The sequence below is a fragment of the Hyla sarda genome, chromosome 1 (assembly GCF_029499605.1).
Source record: "Hyla sarda isolate aHylSar1 chromosome 1, aHylSar1.hap1, whole genome shotgun sequence".
Lineage (NCBI taxonomy): Eukaryota > Metazoa > Chordata > Amphibia > Anura > Hylidae > Hyla > Hyla sarda.
In genome coordinates this window covers 548,785,372-548,806,084 of record NC_079189.1, presented here as the reverse complement: position 1 = coordinate 548,806,084, position 20,713 = coordinate 548,785,372, and the positions used below count along the sequence as shown (strand labels likewise).

The 20,713-nt window shown below is 41.9% G+C and overlaps 1 long non-coding RNA gene across 1 annotated transcript; it reads left to right on the top strand.

The window, feature by feature from the left end:
- Window positions 1-11,699: 11,699 nt before the first annotated feature.
- On the top strand, window positions 11,700-20,396 carry LOC130311275 (uncharacterized). Its single transcript, XR_008859691.1, has 3 exons — window positions 11,700-11,869; window positions 14,411-14,491; window positions 20,191-20,396. It is a non-coding gene; the product is annotated as an uncharacterized LOC130311275 (long non-coding RNA).
- Window positions 20,397-20,713: the final 317 nt, after the last annotated feature.

Here is a 20,713-nt window from a genome sequence, read left to right as displayed (position 1 = left end):
CAGTTAATCCTGGCTTCATGACTGCATATAGAGTATATCATGCTATCTTATTACTGAGTCACTTTGTTTTATTTTTTGTCACCATGAATTGAGTACAATGAGTATATTTATATGAGCTGCGGTCGTCTATTCTCTCTGTACATTTGTTTCTTAGCAACATGGCTGCCTCGATTTTCAGTTTTTTTTTTATCTTTTTTTTTATTTTAAAGGATTTATCATCAAATTGCTATTTAAGCATATTGACATTTAAAGGAAGATGAAGGAAAGAAACTGTGTCTTGGCTTTGGTTCTGTAAATCTTGTCTCTGCAAAATAGCCAGTGATGAGGTCAGCTGACTGCTGTAGTGAATACAGGTATAATACAAAAGTGTTACTGTATAACAGAGACCTGGGTTCACATGATAGAAGCAACATTATATTTATTTTATGAAGTGTCGGTCAGACCACAACGGGAGGACTGTGTATGGCTTTTGACCACAATGCACCCGGCCAGTGCTACATCTGGGTCTGCTCTGGGCATGAAATATTAATTAACACCGGTTTTACAGGGCATGGTCACATATGGCAGACTGTGGGACAACCCCTATAAAATGCAGCCACTGCCTTTATCATCTGTTCTTTATGCTCCAACAGGGATCTCCTCTGCTGTTTCTTCTAGTCAGGGTGATGCTTCCTTGTGGCTCATAGGAGACCCTCAGTGGGTAACCCAAACCACCCTCCCCTCAATGATATCCATATGGACAGTGGTTTTTAGGATAAAATATTTTGATCTGAGGGAATGTGTCTTATTGCATAGGGTCCAACCTCTGGGACCCCCTACGGTCTCCAGAACGGGGCCTCAAATGTCCATTGCTGCATGGAGCACGGGGTTGGCTCACGCTCTCTGTATTCGTTGGAGATATAGGAGTACACCACTCTTGTATCTCTGATGCTCCCATGCATGCAGCAGGAAGATCTAGGGCCCCTGTTCAGGACATAATGGATAAGGGATAAGTTGTTAATCCTTAAGTGTGCGTTCACACGTGCAGATTTTCCTGCAGATTTCCAAAAGTGGATTTTGCTACCTATTGAAGTCGAAGGGTAGCAAAATAAGCTGTAGAAAATCTGCAGCAAAATTCACGTGTGAACAATTCCTTAATGTACATCAAATACAGCAAAACAAATACAACAGGTAAGTAAAAACAGAGGAAAAAAGAATATATGTCGCTATCTGGTAGACCTAGTAAAAACATACAGGTAATCCATTCCCTTTATGGTCATTTCCTATATAGTTTGTATGCACTGGGTAAGAGTCATAAAGTAAATCTGGCATGTACCTGTTGTAAATTGCATTTCCAGAATGGCTGCTGGAGGAGTTCTTCACTATTCCAGATTTAGCCATTTATAACATCATTAGTTCATTGATTCCCATAGCAGAACAATTCCAGTATTTTTTATCTTTCCGCTTGTTCTAGTCTTGGCACTGACACAGATATCTTCAAGCTCTATCTATCACTCACTGCATGTGATATTATGCCTCTTGGAAACTGCCCATCGTAGCAGATGCTATACATATGGATCTCTTGCTGTCCTTAAATTGCTTGTCGGTAAAGAGTAAAATTGATGGACTTTTCTGGCTTAAACATATTCTTGCCATAACTGAAATAATAAAAAAATGTTTTGCCTGTATTTGCTTCATTCACTGTTCTGCTCGTTTCTGTAAAATGTTATCACATCCATACACATCAAATACCTTTGTTTGCACCCACGTGTACTCCTGCCACACGGAGGCTGTATTTTTCAATAGAGCTTTGCAGTATTAAAATCCTTGCGTCCACACTCCAAGTGCAGTTAATAGAATGTCCTTTATAAAAATTTACCTTGTGTCACAGAAATAGATCCTACAGTATTTTAAACAGATTTGGACAAAATTGTTGGTCCTCTTCCGATAAAGACAGAAAAACACACAATGGGGGGTATTTATCTATAGTTGCTGTGCCTTGTCATTTTTTACCCTTCTTTTTTTCGCGTTGTTTTTCACGGACGTGCACCAGATTTATCAATTGTCGCACGTCCGTTAATAACTTTGGCGCAAGTTCCGAAAACCACATTAGACCGCGTTTCCAGACAGGAACGGCCGCCAGGACTCCCGCGCTTCAAAACGACTTTCTCTGCTGCTTTTAATGGTGAGGTTCAGTAGGTATTAGTTTGTTAATGAAGCTTGTTCGTTTGAAACATGTAATTTTGGTGATGTTAAACATGTCACTCACTAATTGGGCTTTTAACTGTTCTTCACTAACGTCCTTTTATATATATATATATATATATATATATATATATATATATGTTACACATTTCCCAAAAGTCATGCGAAAACGCTAACTTTTGTCATTGACTCTTGCTTAATGGGGTACCTAGAGAGGTTTACGGGTTGCCAGTTTAAGATAACTAAGGGTTATGTGGAGAGGGCAGATTTAGCCAATTTTCTGGACATGTAATTTCATGGCGGCCAGATGTGACTAAGTTGCGGGAAAAGTGAATCATGTTGCGCCAAACCAGCATTGTCGCAGTTATTTAATTCGCGTCCACTGCAGCCAAAGTAGCTATGCCGCGCCACATTACGGTTCAACATGATTTTTTACGGACCACGATTGTCGCAAGCAAAGTCGCAAAAATACAAAGATGCCAGACATATGCGCCAAAGAACCGCCGAAAAACCAGAGTAAATACCCCCCAATGTTCCCTGAAATAACTTGAAACTGACAAAAGTAATCTTTCTCTCTCTCTCTCTCTCTCTCTCTCTCTCTCTCTCTCTCTCTCTGTATATATATATATATCAATGGGGTACATTTTTCATTGAGTTTACCCCTTTTTGTTGTGTAATTTTCTTCTTGGCCGCAGTGGTCTTCAACCTACGGACCGGCGCCCTGCCGGTTTTTCATACCGTATATACTCGAGTATAAGCCGAGTTTTTCAGCACGATTTTTCTTGCTGAAAACACCCCCCTCGGCTTATACTCGAGTGAACTCTCCGCCTGTCAATCCCTTTTCAGTGGTCTTCAACCTACGGACATCCAGATGTTTCAAAACTACAACTCCCAGCATGCCCGGACAGCCGATGTTTCTTTGTTTCAACGCATTTTTTGTGCAAATACGTTATTTCCCGCACCCCGACCATGAGCGCCCGCCGTCTCCCGCTCCCGCTGGGACCGCAATTCGCATCGCGGCCTGTTGCTTACCTCCTGCTGCCCGACTCTCCTAGGGCACGTGCACGCAGCACCTTCTTTAGATTTAAAGGGCCAGCGCACCACTAATTGGTGTCTGGTCAATCTCATATGTTATTAATGCCAGCTCCTCCCCTACTTCCCTGCCGGATCTTCAGTGCCCCTAGCCTGCGATTAAGCATTTAGTTTGCCTTTTTGCCTCTTCCTGTGTATCCAGACCTTCCTGCTACGTTATTTGACTATGCACCTTTGCCGTCTGCCCTGACCTCCTGCTAAGTTTGACTATACGTCTGCCTTATCTTCTGGTACCTCGTCTTGCCCAGCTACCTGTGTGGTCGAGCCGTGTCGGGGGTAGCAACCTGGGTGTCACCTGCCGCAGCAAGCCCATCCTGCCTTGCAGCGGGCTCTGATGAAGACCAGTGGCACCTTAGACTCCGCTCCCCGATACGGTCCGAGTCATCTCCACACAAGTTAGTAGGATCCACATCCAGCATCGTAACAGACCTGCAGAGAGCTGGGATCAAAGTAACAAAGGATACCATCAATAACGCACTACGCCACCCATGACTCAAATCATGCAGTGCCAGACTTGTCCCCTGCTTAACCCCTTAACGACCATGAGCGTAAACTTACGCTCGTGGCCAGCTCCCGTTATGTGAAGCATGCTCAGGAGCTGAGCGTGCTTTATACCCGGCAGGTCCGGGTTGCTATAAGCAGCCAGGACCCGTGGCTAATACCAAACATCGCCGATCGGGCTGATGTCCAGTATTAACCCTTTAGATGCCGCGATCAAAGTTGACCGCGGCGTCTAAAATGGGAGAAAATCGTGTCCAGTTAGCTCAGTGGGCTGTTCGGGACCGCTGCGATTTCACCGAACAGCTGAGAGCACAGTGGGAGGCTTCTTGCCGTCCGATCATCACTCTTCTGCTCCGTGCCTGAGATCCAGGCTGGAGCAGAAGAGCACCAATAACACTGATCAATGCAATGCTATTGCTTTGCATAGATCAGTGTCTGCAATCAAGGTATTGCAAGTTTTAGTACCCTACGGGGGCTATAACATTGCAAAAAAAGTGTAAAAAATTGTTAATAAATGGGATTTAACCCCTTCCCTAATAGAAGTTTGAATCACCCCCCCTTTTCCCATAAAAAATTAAATAAAAATATCAATGAAAAAAAAACATATGTAGTATCGACCGCATGCGTAAATGTCCGAACTATGAAAATATAATGTTAATTAAACCGCACGGTCAATGGCATACACGTAAAATAAATTCCAAAGTCCAAAGTTGCGTATTTTTGGTCACTTTGTATACCCTTAAAAAGATTTTATGAAAGTCGATCAAAAAGTCCCATCAAAACAGAAATGGTACCGATAAAATGAGCCCTCATATATCCCCGTATACGGAAAAATAAAAAAGTTATAGGGGTCAGAAGGTGACAATTTTACACATACTAATTTTGGTGCATGTAGTATAAAATTAAATCTATATAAACCATTTTTACCAAAAAGTGTACTCCATAGAATTGGAAGCCCCCAAAAGTCAAAAAGTAGCGTTTTTTTTTTTCAATTTTGCCCCAAAAATATTTTTTTCTGGTTTTGCTGCAAATTTGGTGGTAAAATGATTGATGTCATTATATAGTGCAATTGGTGGTGCAAAAAAATAGGCCCTCATATGGGTCTGTAGGTGCGAAATTGAAGGTGTTATGATTTTTAGAAGTTGATGAGGAAAAAATTTAAATGCTAAAACTGAAAATCCCTGCGTCCTTAAGGGGTTAAGCCAGTACATGTCCGGGGCCCGTCTGAAGTTTGCTAGAGATCATTTGGATGACCCAAAAGAGTATTGGGAGAATGTCATATGAGAATATGGTCAGATGAAACCAAAGTAGAACTTTTTGGTAAAAAAAAACTCAACTTGTCGTGTTTGAAGGAGAAAGAATGCCGAGTCGCATTCAAAGAATACCATACCTACTGTGAAGCATGGGGGTGGAAACATCATGCTTTGGGGCTGTTTTTCTACAAAGGGACCCTGACGACTGATCGGTGTAAAGGAAAGAATTAATGGGGCCGTGTATCCTGAGATTTTGAGGGAAAAACCTCCTTCCATCAGCAAAGGCATAGAAGATGAAACATGGATGGGTCTTTCAGCATGACAATGATCCCAAACACAACGCATGGGCAAAGAAGGGGTGGCTTTGTAAGATAGGGATAGGTTCTGGAGTGGCTTAGCCAGTCTCCAGATCTCAACCCCATAGAAAACCTTTGGAGGGAGTTGAAAGTCTGTGTTGCCCAGTGACAACCCCAAAACATCACTGCTCTAGAGGAGATCTGCATAGAGGAATGGGCCAAAATATCAGCAACAGTGTGTTGTAACCTTGTGAAGATGTTTGACCTATGTCATTGCCAACAAAGGGTATATAACAAAGTATTGAAATTAACTTCTGTTATTGACCAAATACTTATTTTCCACCATAATTTGCAAATAAATTCTTTAAACATCAGACTTGTGATTTAATGGATTTTTTTTTTCTCATTATGACTTTCATAGTTGAGGTATACCTATGATGAAAATTACAGTTCGGTCCGAATCGCTATTAAAAACTGCTATTTCTAGGCTACAGAGAGCCTCAATAGGGGTGTAGAACACTTTGCCTTGTCGTAACACTCAAGGGGAGTGTGCTGCATTAGTGAAATAAAACTGTTATTCAGTATGACATGCAGATTAGAGGTGTCGCTAGTAGAATCATGGTCACAGAGTGGCACAATGACAGAGCCTGGAGTTGGCATCAGTATAAGGAGACCATATAGTGGCTGAATGACACAGCGTGGTGGTAGAAAAAATTTGGCAGCGCTGAGTTCTCAGCTAATAATGAATAAAAATTTACTGAAAATAAACTGATGAAAATTCAGACATTGCTTGTGAATTGTGTTCAACAGAATAATTTAAAATAAACTAAATAATGAAACTGATCTGGACATAAATGATTGTCCCCTGTACTTAAATGGACTTACTTACCTGCCAGACACTAGTGGACATGCTTAGGAAGGATACGCACTTGTCTTGGAGCTAAATGGCTGTTTTCTGAGTCCACCATAACGCTGCTGATTTATTTTTGTAAAACAGCTATTTTCTGTTGGTGTTCCCTTCCTCCAACTACAAGTTCCAGGATCCCTTGTTTGTAAGTGGGGGGTCACTTTTCTCCCTCCCACACATCAGTCACCCACCCTTTGCAGCACACCACAGCTACAATTCCCTGCAGCCCAGCGGTCGCACCATCCATTGAAGCAGACAGGTTGATGTGACTGGCCTGTTGTTTTGTCACAAAGCCTCTAGGAGAATGTCCTTTGGGCAGATGAGAAAAAAAAACTGGATCAAGGGAGGGTATTAGAATGTATGGAAGAGAGCCTAGACTGTGTACCTGCCAGCTGATCTTGTTTTCCTGCTGAAGATGATCCATACTGTTCCTGAAAGGTAAATCAAAGCTTTCAACTATCGTAATGGAGATACACCGGCACCAGTGTCAGGCTAGGGAATAGTGGAGCTATATGAGTGATGGTGAATACCTGCCCTCTTGTGTGAGTTATGGTGGTGCAATGCGTTTTTATACAGTCTTTCAATATGTAATCAGAGGTAAGCAGAATAACGCAGCACTCACCATGTACTTTTCATTCAACCGTCTTCTTTATTCGGTATATTAAAATACACAGGCAGGTACAGTAGGAGAGCGGAGACCAAGTGTGCGGGGGGATGTGGGTGGCGACAGACCGTTGCGTGCTCTCAGCACTTCGTCAGGCCACTTCGTCAGGCACTTCGTCAGGTCATCACGTAGGGGATGTGCTGTTATACCTGCCGGTGCAGGTAATGTGACCAATCACCAATATATAAACATATATAAAAGTGAAAAAACAGATTAAAAGCAAGTTCCTCCTAACACTGCGAGTATCACAATAAAAATTCTACCTCACGTAGCTAAAAATGCTCCCATTTCATATTTTTCATTAAGACCTAGCTGACCTAAGGCTTCTGTGCGTAGGATCCATCTTGATTCCCTTTTCAAAAGCTCCTAATTCTTATCCCTGCCCCCCGTAGGGTATTCTATTCTCTCCAATGCACTGAATTTAAATGGAATCTATTTGCCAAGATGGCATTCATTTATATGCGATATAAATCTACTAGCACCTACTCCTGTAGCAAGGGATCTCACATGTTCCCGAATCCTGTGAAACAGGGGTCTAATCATTTTGCCAATATAAAACCTACCACAACTAAAAATCAAAGTGTATACTACGTACTTAGTCCTGCATGTGAAGAATTGTTTAATTGTGACATCATAACCTCCTAGTTTAATATATTTTGCTTTGGCATTAAATTTACAGAATGAGCAAGTGGAACAAGCGTAGTTACCAACAGGGGCGACTACCGACTAACAAGTTGAATTTCTGTTTCTTTTCCTTTTTGTATTTTTTTTATAGTATCATGTACTGTCCTGTTCTTTTTGTACGTTACTATGGGTAAATTTTCCGTACACTTCTCCAAATCGGGATCCTGCTGTAACATAAACCAATAAGTGTTTATTGTTTTTCTGATCTGGTAGTTCATGGGTGTATCTTTAAAATAAAACATAATCCTATCACTCTTTTGTTGTTGTTGTTTTTTCACTTTTGTATATGTTTATATATTGGTGATTGGTCACATTACCTGCACCGGCAGGTATAAGAGCACATCCCCTATGGGTTGACGTTAGGCCTGACGAAGTGCTGAGAGCACGCAACGGTCCGGTCCGTCGCCACCCACATCCCCCCGCACACTTGGTCTCCGCTCTCCTGCTGTACCTGCCCGTGTATTTTCATATACCGAATAAAGAAGACGGTTGAATGAAAAGTACATGGGGAGTGCTGCGTTATTCTGCTTACCTCTTTGATTACATATTGAAAGACTGTATAAAAACGCATTGCACCACCATAACTCACACAAGAGGGCAGGTATTAAACACCACTCATATAGCTCCACTATTCCCTAGCCTGACACTGGTGCCGGTGTATCTCCATTACGATAGTTGTTTGCTGGACTTTTTTTCTTCAACACCTGAGCACAGTGAATGCACAGGAGGGATTCCCAGTGAATAATCATGGAGATGGAAGCCACGAATGAGGAAGGTGAAAATATAATCACAGCAGGAAGAGCAGACGCGGGGGGATATTTTTCATCCTGCGAGTCTCAGGACGATATCCATGTCATAAGCATAAAAAGCTTGGAACATAAAATTAACAACTTTGCTGACCGAGAAACCAGGCTAATCTGGACCATCAGCTCCTTGAAAGCCTATGCTGAAAACAACCACACACCCAGGGGACTGAGATCATATAAAGTGCCTTCTCAATTCACAGAGGATGAGGAATTCATAAGAGCCTGGAAAGCGGAGCACCTACAGCATTAAACCTGCAAAAACTGATCCTTGAAAAAAAACCAACTGATCCTTGAAAAAAGCCCTCATAACAGAGGAACTATGCAAAGCCAAGTGTTAACTTAGGACAAGGTTGTCGGAACGACAGAATAAAGTGTTTACAACAAACTTAGAAAAGAAAATTAATACCTTACAAAACACAGTGAAGGAAATAAAAAGGGATAAGTTCCTAAGGGGCAAACGGGACTTTGATTTGAATCAAGAATTCACTTGGAATAGACAGAAACCGCAAAGGAAAGGCAATTTCCACAATAAAAACAGTGGATATAAAAAATTCAATAAAAACAAAACATACCCTAAGAAATCCAATTATTTAACCACGGAATAAGAATCAAGTGGGTTGGATGAAAAATCAGGGAGAAGTGGACCCTCTAATACGGCTGATTTTTTAGAGAGAACCAAAGGAGGAGAATGAGACGGGGCGGACGAAAGAGGAGGAGAGGAGCAAAGAAAACCGCCAATAAAACGCAAGGCGGTGACTTGGAGAAAATAAATGAAGAAGATGATCTTGTTATCAATCTGACGGACTATACATTGAGTGAAGCTTGCATCACAGTTTTGAACAAAGGACTGAACTTCGGTGTGGTCGAGGCCTTTGATTATGCTTCCTTTGAAGAGGACTTATACAAAGCTATCCGCAAGATCAATATTAAAAAATTCTTTGGCACTAACCCACACATAAATAAATAAATGTCACTTAAGCAGCAAAAGAGAGAAGAAGTACCATGTGTTATTGGCCCATTAGGGTTTAGGGTATTGAATGAAGGGACAATGGAGGATGAGGTCGCTATACAAGAGTTAATGAATTTAGAAGAGGGACAAACTAGACATTAGTGAAAATACATTTTTCACTGGAGGAAATCCCTCGTCCTTTAACCCCCCCCCCCCCCCCCCCATAGCTCCAGGGGGAGCTATCGACCTGTTCCATAGATCAGTTTTAAAGGATATAAAAGCCTTAATATATCCTAAATCTACCCCTAATATTACAGTGGAGGAAAGGGAAGCATTAAAATGGTTGGCTGAGAGGGAAGATATAATCGTCTCAAAACCAGAAAAAGGAGGTGGAGTAGTGGTCTGGCAGAGAGACGACTATGAAAAGGAGGCCCATATTCAGTTGGATAATCCGACCGTATATGAAAAATTACAAAAAGACCCTACAGTGAAAATAATGGACAGGTTGAGAGGACATTTAAGAAAATATACAGAAAAGAATATCATTACTGAAAAACTTGCGGATAGTCTCCTCCCCTCAAATCCTGTAAAACCGAGATAGTACATTTTACCTAAAACACATAAGAAGGTACACCCACCACCAGGACGACCTATAGTGGCGGGTATAGGTGCTCCTATGGAGCACCTGTCCAGCTACATAGATTGGCTGGTGTCTCCCTTGTTAAAACATACCCCCACCTATATACGGGATACAGGGGATCTGATTCAGGCACTAAAAGATTTTAGATGGCAAGAAGGATACAGGCTTGCCTCCATAGACGTGGAGAGCCTGTATACTCGAATTCCTCAGGATTCGGGTATACAGGCTATCCGAGAATTCTTGGAGTGCACCGAAAAATCAACTGCATTTGTGGATTTTGTGGCAGAATCATTGGATTTGATTTTGCTAAATAATGCGTATTAGTATGATGGCCAGTGGTATAGACAGCGAACGGGCATGGCCATGGGCACACCTGTGTCGTGCTCGTTCGCCAATCTATTCCTGGCCATGTTTGAGAGAAGATATATCTTCACTCAGTGTAACCCCTATGTCTGTCACATCAAGAACCTCCTCCGTTTCGATGACATTTTCGTTGTTTGGGACGGGACGGAGGAGGAGTTCCAAAATTTAGTAAAATACCCGAATGAAGTTAATCAGGATAACATGATCTGTACCAGCGTTTATGGAGGTGAAAGTCTGGAATTCTTGGATGTTAGGATTGAGATCGTAAATAATGCAATTGTAACAACTGGTTACAGGAAATCCACATCCAAGAATTCCATTCTCCATTATGATTCCTCCCACCCTAAACATACTGATGCGATGATGCGATCTCCTTCAGTCAACTTACTCAACTGAAGAGTATAACTAATGACCCGACCCTATTCGAAACCCAAGCTCAAGAGTTGGAAAACCGCATGAAAAAAACAGGTTACCCCCCCCCCCCCCCCATCAGTTCTGACAAAAGCTGAAAAAAGGATAGACAAGATCCCTAGAGAAGAATTACTCACAACTAAAAACAAACAACAAAAGAGTGATAGGATTATGTTTTCTTTTAAAAATAGACCCATGAATTACCAGATCAGAAAAACAGTAAACACTTAATGGTTTCTGTTACAGCAGGATCGCGATTTGGAGAAGTGTACGGAAAATGTACCCATAGTAACGTACAAAAAGAACAGGACAGTACATGATACTATCAAAAAATACAAAAAGGAAAAGAAACAGAAAGTCAACTGGTTAGTCGATAGTCGCCCCGTTGGTAACTACGCTTGTTCCACTTGCTCGTTCTGTAAATTTAATGCCAAAGCAAAATATATTAAACTAGGAGGTTATGATGTCACAATTAAACAATTCTTCACATGCAGGACTAAGTACGTAGTATACTCTTTGATTTGTAGTTGTGGTAGGTTTTATATTGGCAAAACGATTAGACCCCTGTTTCACAGGATTCGGGAACATGTGAGATCCCTTGCTACAGGAGTAGGTGCTAGTAGATTTATATCGCATATAAATGAATGCCATCTTGGCAAATCGATTCCATTTAAATTCAGTGCATTGGAGAGAATAGAATACCCTACGGGGGGCAGGGATAAGAATCAGGAGCTTTTGAAAAGGGAATCAAGATGGATCCTACGCACGGAAGCCGTAGGTCAGCTAGGTCTTAATGAAAAATATGAAATGGGAGCATTTTTAGCTACCTGAGGTAGAATTTTTATTGTGATACTCGCAGTGTTAGGAGGAACTTGCTTTTAATCTGTTTTTTCACTTTTGTATATGTTTATATATTGGTGATTGGTCACATTACCCGCACCAGCAGGTATAAGAGCACATCCCCTACGTGATGACGTATGGCCTGACGAAGTGCTAAGAGCACGCAACGGTCTGTCGCCACCCACATCCCCCCGCACACTTGGTCTCCGCTCTCCTGCTATACCTGCCCGTGTATTTTAATATACCGAATAAAGAAGACGGTTGAATGAAAAGTACATGGTGAGTGCTGCGTTATTCTGCTTACCTCTTTGATTACATAAATCAATGCGTTCTTCTCATCTCTGACCACCCATATAGCTCAAAGCAGCTGTCCCTTGTTTAAAATATCAGTGTACCTCAGTAGTGCTGCTATGTTAGCTACTCCCATTAATCTGTAGGCTTGTCATCATTTTTATAAGCAGCAGTTCAATGCTTAGTGTAACCCTTTCCTTAATGTGCTGTTGCTTTAATTTCTGCTTGCATAGCGTCTTTCAAAAATAGTACATCAGTAACCCGTTCTTTTTCCACAAGTCAAATATAGTAGTATGCTGTGCAAATAATCCTCAGCACAGTGCCAGGCTATTCTATGCACTTTTACCAGCACTGTGTCATTTCGTAAAGGGGAGTATGTGCTGTGATTGTCCAGATAATTAAGGGAGGAAGTCACTATTTGTCTACTTGCCCACTGAAATAGAGATAATGAGAAATATCTGTGCACAATTGAGGGGGGCTCTCATAATAATAATATCAGTAAAAATCTATCATTTATAGTGGATGCTCATCTAAGGAATAGCGCAGAGAAAAGGAACTGTGACATAAACCAGCCTGATTAAGAACATTATTTGCTATTTTAGCCTAAATGAGGTTATTGGGAGCCTATAGATACATTTGACTTATGGCATATGGAAACCATACTGTGCCCAGTGGCGGATCCAGGGGGGGGGGGGGGGGGGGGCAACGGGGCAATTGCAGCATGCAGCCCCCGCCCCACCACCTTGCATGGTGGAGCCGAAGCTGTAAGCTCCAGCTCCACCATTCACTAACCTTTCACACGCTGTGATTACACAGTGTGTGAGCTGCGGGTACGCGATCCACTAGAGGCCGGCGTGATGACGTCACATCATCGCGCCGGCGCCCGGAGTTCCTGTTCCCGCAGCCCGCATACTGTAAGTACTGAAGAGTATGCTCAGGGCCCAGGGGATTTGGGGAACTATATCGTACAGGAGGAGGGGGAGGGGGATTTAAAAACTTGGGAAAAGGGAATATTTAATGTGAGGGGCTACAGGGCAAAGCACAGGGGGCATTATATGGGAAGAGCACATGGCAGGGGGCCCCCCTGTGCTGTGCCCCTCACATATAATGCCCCCTGTGCTGTGTCCCACACATATAAATTATGTGTGTGGGGCACAGCACAGGGGGCATTATATGTGAGGGGCACAGCACAGGGGGCATTATATGTGTGGAGCACAGCACAGGGGGCATTATATGAAATAATGCCTCCTGTGCTGTGCCCCTCACATATAATGCCCCCTGTGCTGTGCCCCTCACATATAATGCCCCCTGTGCTGTGCCCCACACATATAAATTATATAAATTATATGTGTGGGGCACAGCACAGGGGGCATTATATGTGAGGGGCACAGCACAGGGGCCATTATATGTGAGGGGCACAGCACAGGAGGCATTATTTCATATAATGCCCCCTGTGCTGTGTTCCACACATATAATGCCCCCTGTGCTGTGCTCCATACATATAATGCCACCTGTGCTGTGCCCCACACATATAATGCCCCATGCTTTGCCCCACACATATAATGCCCCCTGTGCTGTGCCCCTCACATATAATGCCCCCTGTGCTGTGCCCATCACATATAATGCCCCATTATGCCCCCCTCATATATAATGCCCCCATCATGCACCCCTCACATATAATGCCCCCATCATGCACCCCTCATATATAATGCCCCCATCATGCGCCCTTCACATATAACGCCCCCGTCATGCGCCCCTCACATATAATGCCCCCTGTGCTGTGCCCCTCACAAATAATGCTCCTGTCATGTGCCCCAAACATAAAATGCCCCCTGTGCTGTGCCCCTCACATATAATGCCCCCTGTGCTGTGCCCCTCACATATAATGCCCCCATCCTGTCCCCTCAGGGGGGCATTATATGTGAGAGGCACAGCACAGGGGGCATTTTATGTTTGGGGCGCATGATGGGGGCATTATATGTGAGGGGCAAAGAACGGGGGCATTATATGTGAAGGGCACAGCACAGGGGGCAATATATGTTAGGGGCACAGGACAGAGGGCATTATTATTATGTGGGGGGAACAGGACGGGTCATAATTATTATATGTAGGGGCACAAGATGGGGCATTATTACTATATGTGAAGGCACAGAGTGTTTTGTATTTCAGAAGTATATTGTATATGATGAGGAATTTCTGGGGTGGTACGTTTTTTATGTGCCACAAAACATTTGGGTATTTTATTCAGAGGGTGCACTGCACAGCAAGTTATATTCACAGAGTGCAGTGTGTGGTAGTATTAAATTTAGAGAACACAGTGTGTGGTAGTATTATATTCAGAGGGTGCAGTGTGTGATAGTATTATATACAAAGGGTACGGTGTGTGGCGGTATTATATTCAGAGGGTACAGTGTGTTGTATATTCAGGAGGTACAGTGTGTCAGAATTATATTCAGAGGGTGTGTGGCGGTATTGTATTAGAAGAATACAGCGTTTGGCAGTATTATAATAATTATTGTTTTCATATAGAGGATCAGAATCCGCTGACATAGAAACCATCTGGGCGTCAAGTTCTGCTGAGAGAAAATTTAGCTGGAACAATTCCTGGCGGTATGTACATCTAAATTAGATAAGGAAAGACTATAGAGAAGACGTCACCTGTAGTCACTTATATCATTCTATATTCTCCTTACTGTGTCCTATCAGAGCTGGAGTCACTTGCAAGTTCTGCAGTAATGATGGGTGAAACAACAACTCCCAGCATCCCCTTACCACTGCTTAGGTCATACTGGGAGCTGTAGTTTTAAATGGTAAAAACCTCTTAAGCACTTTCCCATTCTGCGGCAATTGGTATATTTGATAATTATTCTGACATGTGAGCATGGCTTAAGAGTCTTAAACAAGGTTAGGACTGTATGATACATTTAATAATATTGTAAGTTCCGTGAGCAACATCTTGTTTTCTGTCCGCCAACACAAAATACTCTAATAGTGCCCCTCCCGAGACTCGACTCTGGATCCGCCCCTGGCTGGGTCGCTGCATTGTAAGTCCATAGCTGGTATATGTTTACATGTAGCAGAGGTAGATCAGACCAGTGTTTTCTAGACACTGTGTCTTTTGCTGTTGCAAAACTACAACTCCCAGCATGCCCGGACCACCTTTGGCTTTCCGGGCATGCTGGGAGTTGTAGTTTTGCAACAGCCAGAGACGTACTGTTTGGAAAACACCATCATAGTCAATAACTATTGCTGTATGTGCATTGTGATAACTTGTCCTATATTAATCCACACCTAACATTGAGATGATAAGTTGTGCCAGATGACAAGCTCATCCTTGCTACATCTGTAGGTTGCCATGGCGATCATTCACCTGCCGTATATGTTCTACTGTCATTTTCATTCGTGTTTCATTGTAGCGGACAATTTTTTAGCACCTTTTTGTTTTCTTTCCGTACCAATAATCTCCCTTATTAAAAAGCCTCTTGTTTCTATGAGAAAATTCTTAATTTAAAGATTTATTTTACAGGTCTCTTTAATGCCAAATAAAAATATTTGTTTGATTTCACTAGTAGAAGTAATAAGATATATACGTCTATAAGATTATACAACGACAGGGATCACATACCAGTACAGCGATCATGCGATGAAAGAAGAGTGCTATGCATACAGCGCATTTGGAAAGTTTTTAGACCCTTTCACTTTTTTTATATTTCATTATCTTATGGCCTTGCGCTTAACCCCCAATTTTCATTTTTGTCCTTTCGTTTCTTTCCTCCTCCCCTTCTAATAGCCATAACGTTTTCAATTTTCCTTCTACAGACCCATATAAGGGGTTGTTTTTTTGCACCACCAATTGTTCTTTGTAATGACATCACTCATTTTATAACTAAATCTAGGGAGAAAATAAAAAATAATCATTTGTGAGGCAAAAAAAAAAAGAAAAAAGAAGAAGCTATTTTGTCACTTTTGGGGGCTTCTGCTTCTATGCAGTGCACTTTTCAATAAAAAACAACACTCTAATCTTTATTCTGTAAGTTCATAGGATTACAATGATACCCAATCTATGTAGGTTTTATTTGATTGTACTGCTTAAAAGAAAATTATAGGGGAGATTTATCAAAACCTGTCCATAGGAAAAGTTGCTGAGTTGCCCATAGCAACCAATCAGATCGCTTCTTTCATTTTTAAAATGGCCTCTGAAGAATGAAAAAACTTTTTGTACGTAAATAAGTATGCTTAAAATTGTCCTCTTTTGATCTCTAAACTCTTTTATTTTTCCGTATACAAGGATGTGTGAGGGCTCATTTTTTTTTGCCCTGATCTTTAGTTTTATCGCTACCATTTTTGTTTTCATGGGATTTTTTTTATTGCTTTTATTCATTTTTTTATGGTATACTAGCTGAGTACCCGGCGTTGCTCAGTTTTTCCTTCCTAATCCTTGTTGGGGAGGAAAACCAACAAAGGTGGAAGCTTTTGACTTCATATACCGTCCTCATATATTGTTGTCATATCCCAATCCCATATGCCATCCTCAAATATCAACCTCATATCCCGTCCTCATATCCCTACCTCATTTCCCGTCCTCATAACACGTCATCATATCTCGACCTCATATCCTGACCTCCTATCCCGTCCTCATATCCCGTACTCATATCTTGACCTTCTATCCTATCCTCCTATTCCATCCTCCTATCTCGACCTCACATCCTGTCCTCATATCCCATCCTCATATCATGACCTCATATCCAGTCCCCATATCCTGACCTCCTATCCTGTCCTCCTATCTCGACCTCATATCCCGTCCTCGTATCCCGACCTCATATCCCATCCTCGTATCCCGACCTCCTATCCCAACCTCTTATCCCGACCTCATATCCCATCCTCATATCCCGTCCTCATATTTCAACCTCCTATCTCGACCTCATTTCCCATCCTCCTATCTCGACCTCCTATCTCGACCTCATATCCCATCCTCATATCCCGACCTCATATCCCGTTCTCATATCCTGTCCTCATATCCCGACCTCATATCCCGTTCTCATATCCTGTCCTCATATCTTGACCTCCTATCCCGACCCGTAATATGTGTACCAGGTATTATTGAAATATCTCCAGGCGTACGGAAATTATGTGGGAACATACATTTCCCATTGATTTGCATGGGACTTTAAACAAAAACCCTGACCCTCACAAATGGGGGTTGTTAAAGGTTAAATTAACTATCCTATATTTTAAGTGGACATATAGGTAACATATAAGTAACATGTGACCAAGTATTATCGAAATATCTCCAGCCGTTTGTAAGTTATGCAGTAACATATATTTCCCATAGACTTGTATGGGACGTTAAACAAAAACCCTGACCCTGGCAAATGGGGGTGAGTAAGGGTTAAATGACCTATCCTATGTTTGTTATTGACATGTAAGTAACAAGTGGGCCAAGTTTCATGTTAATATCTTTAGCTGTTTGGACGTGATGCTGAAACATACACACACACACACACACACACACATTGGCCTTCATTTACTAAGAGTGGAGTGTTTATTGTGGAGTGTTTTTAATATCACTCGTCTTTTTTTTCAGGCTTATTTACTATTCTGTCGCACATGTCGGTTATTTTTCTGTCGCACATTTTTTTGTGTCGATCTAGTCAATTGTGTCGCACAAACTCAGAGCTGAAGAAATTAGTTGTGTGAGTCAAAATGGTTTAGACTTGTTTGTTTAAAAAAAATTTCATGAATCAACAGTTTTTCAAACATTACAACAATTATCCTTGTTTATCAGCTTGGGTGTTAAATTGATTTAAACCTAATATTGCAAATGTGTTAAAAAAAATTAAATTTACTATCACAAAAGCATTCAATATTTAAGGGTGCATTTTTAGTTTTTTGCGGGTTTTCCGATGCATATTTGAAAGTGGGCGGGCTCTTCTCAGCTGTCTGAAGCAGATTTTCCGCGGCGGAATTTACGCTGCGGAAAATCCGCCGCAGTCCCAACTGACTTCAACGGGGCTTGCGGCTCATTTTCCGCAGCATAAATTCCTCCATGGAAAATCTGCTGCGGACAGCCGAGAAGAGCCTGCCCCCTTTCAAATACGCAGCAGAAAACCTGCAAAAACTAAAAGCGTGTAAACGCACCCTTGTTCATAAAAGTGTTGAACTGTACAAAATGTTTTCAGGTTATAAAACAAGTTACTTTCACAAAAAACACAATGGTAAACAGTCCCTTGTTAGAAATCACTCCATTTTTTGAATTTCACCTGGCCTCTTGGCTGTCGGTTATTGTGTGAGGCAAACTCACACTTTTTCTCGAGTGATTTTGGAAGTACTCCAAGTATTTTTTTGATTTTTGACGCTAAAACGCCCATTTTTGCATAAAACACGCCCATTTCAGAGAGAAGAAAAAACACTCCGAGTGGTTTCTAAAGTGTCGGTTGTGCAGCATAAAATTTGGTCACATAAATAGTTGCACAGACGTTGCAACTATTTATTCAGGCACTAGAACCAGGAAAAAGTCGATTGGACTTTAGTAACTGAGGGCCATTGAGATATATATATATATATATATATATATATATATACACAGCAACAGAAGAATGCAGCAGCACACTGCCAGCACAAGGATATAGGTGAAACATGAAAATGCAGTTAAAACATGGAGAGCTATACAGCTATGGTGTAATAGATGCAAATGTGAAACTATGAAATAGTGAGGCACTTAGCTCGCAAATTTGTCTCCGTCGGCGGTCAAATAGCTTGGACCGTCCCACCGCGATAAGGTAGCCTCCTGGGACGGACCCTACACTGTGTTTATGCCTCTGTGTGAGCAATTCAGTAAGCATGGCAGGATCTGGAACATCCAAGACACCTTATATACACACCTGATAGAGGTGGGTGGGGTGCAAAGCCAACATGGAGGTAGCCACTCCCCCGTATGTGCAATACAGACAAAGAATAAGTCAGCCAGCACTTTAGTTGATACCAAACTATTATATGGACCTGGCCTACAGGTGCATGCTACTAGGCTAAATATACAGCAACAGAATAATGCAGCAGCACACTGCCAGCACAAGGATATAGGTGAAACATGAAAATGCAGTTAAAACATGGAGAGCTATACAGCTATGGTGTAATAGATGCAAATGTGAAACTATGAAATAGTGAGGCACTTAGCTCGCAAATTTGTCTCCGCCGGCGGTCAAATAGCTTGGACCGTCCCACCGCGATAAGGTAGCCTCCTGGGACGGACCCTACACTGTGTATATGCCTCTGTGTGAGCAATTCAGTAAGCATGGCAGGATCTGGAACATCCAAGACACCTTATATACACACCTGATAAAGGTGGGTGGGGTGCAAGGCCAACATGGAGGTAGCCACTCCCCCGTATGTGCAATACAGACAAAGAATAAGTCAGCCAGCACTTTAGTTGATACCAAACTATTATATGGACCTGGCCTACAGGTGCACGCTACTAGGCTAAATATAATAATAAACTGCATTTTCATGTTTCACCTATATCCTTGTGCTGGCAGTGTGCTGCTGCATTCTTCTGTTGCTGTATATTTAGCCTAGTAGCGTGCACCTGTAGGCCAGGTCCATATAATAGTTTGGTATCAACTAAAGTGCTGGCTGACTTATTCTTTGTCTGTATTGCACATACGGGGGAGTGGCTACCTCCATGTTGGCCTTGCACCCCACCCACCTCTATCAGGTGTGTATATAAGGTGTCTTGGATGTTCCAGATCCTGCCATGCTTACTGAATTGCTCACACAGAGGCATATACACAGTGTAGGGTCCGTCCCAGGAGGCTACCTTATCGCGGTGGGACGGTCCAAGCTATTTGACCGCCGGCGGAGACAAATTTGCGAGCTAAGTGCCTCACTATTTCATAGTTTCACATTTGCATCTATTACACCATAGCTGTATAGCTCTCCATGTTTTAACTGCATTTTCATGTTTCACCTATATCCTTGTGCTGGCAGTGTGCTGCTGCATTCTTCTGTTGCTGTATATTTAGCCTAGTAGCGTGCACCTGTAGGCCAGGTCCATATAATAGTTTGGTATCAACTAAAGTGCTGGCTGACTTATTCTTTGTCTATATATATATATATATATATATATATATATATATATATATATATTAACCAAAAATTAGTAAATTTGAACTTTTGGTATTATTTTACGTGTATGCCATTGACTGTGCAATTTAATTAACATTATATTTTAATAGTTCGAACTTTTCTTTCAATAAGATTTTTAGTTCAAACTTTTATGCAGGCGGTGATCACACATGTTTATTTTTATTTAGGGTACGAAACCTATTCTGCAGCACTGAAAGTTCCCAAGTTTCTGAGAGTTTGGATCAACAAGGACTCTTTCTAGAGCTGGCTGCACCACCAAACAAAGTCATTTTTGGAGAAGGGTCACTCTGGCTGAGCTTCAAAGATCCTGTGTACAGATGAGACCAACTTCCAGCTGGTCAACCATAATCACAACACTCCACCAATCTTGGCTTTATAAAGAAACCTCTCCTCAGTATATATATATATATATATATATATATATATATATATATATATACACAAAAGCCACCTGGAGCTTGTAAACAAAAAAAGCACATAAGAGCTTGTTCACACTATTGAAATTCTGTGCTGAAATTCGCCTACAGCAGCTGCCTTTGGAATTGGTGCTTTATGTCTGTACAGAGATTAAGCACTGTCCTATTGACTGCAGTGCAGATCCGGGCAGGTTCTGCTGAAAGAGTTAAAGGGTACTCTGCTGGAAAACACTTTTCTTTGGATCAACTGGCTCCAGAAAGTTAATACCCCTTT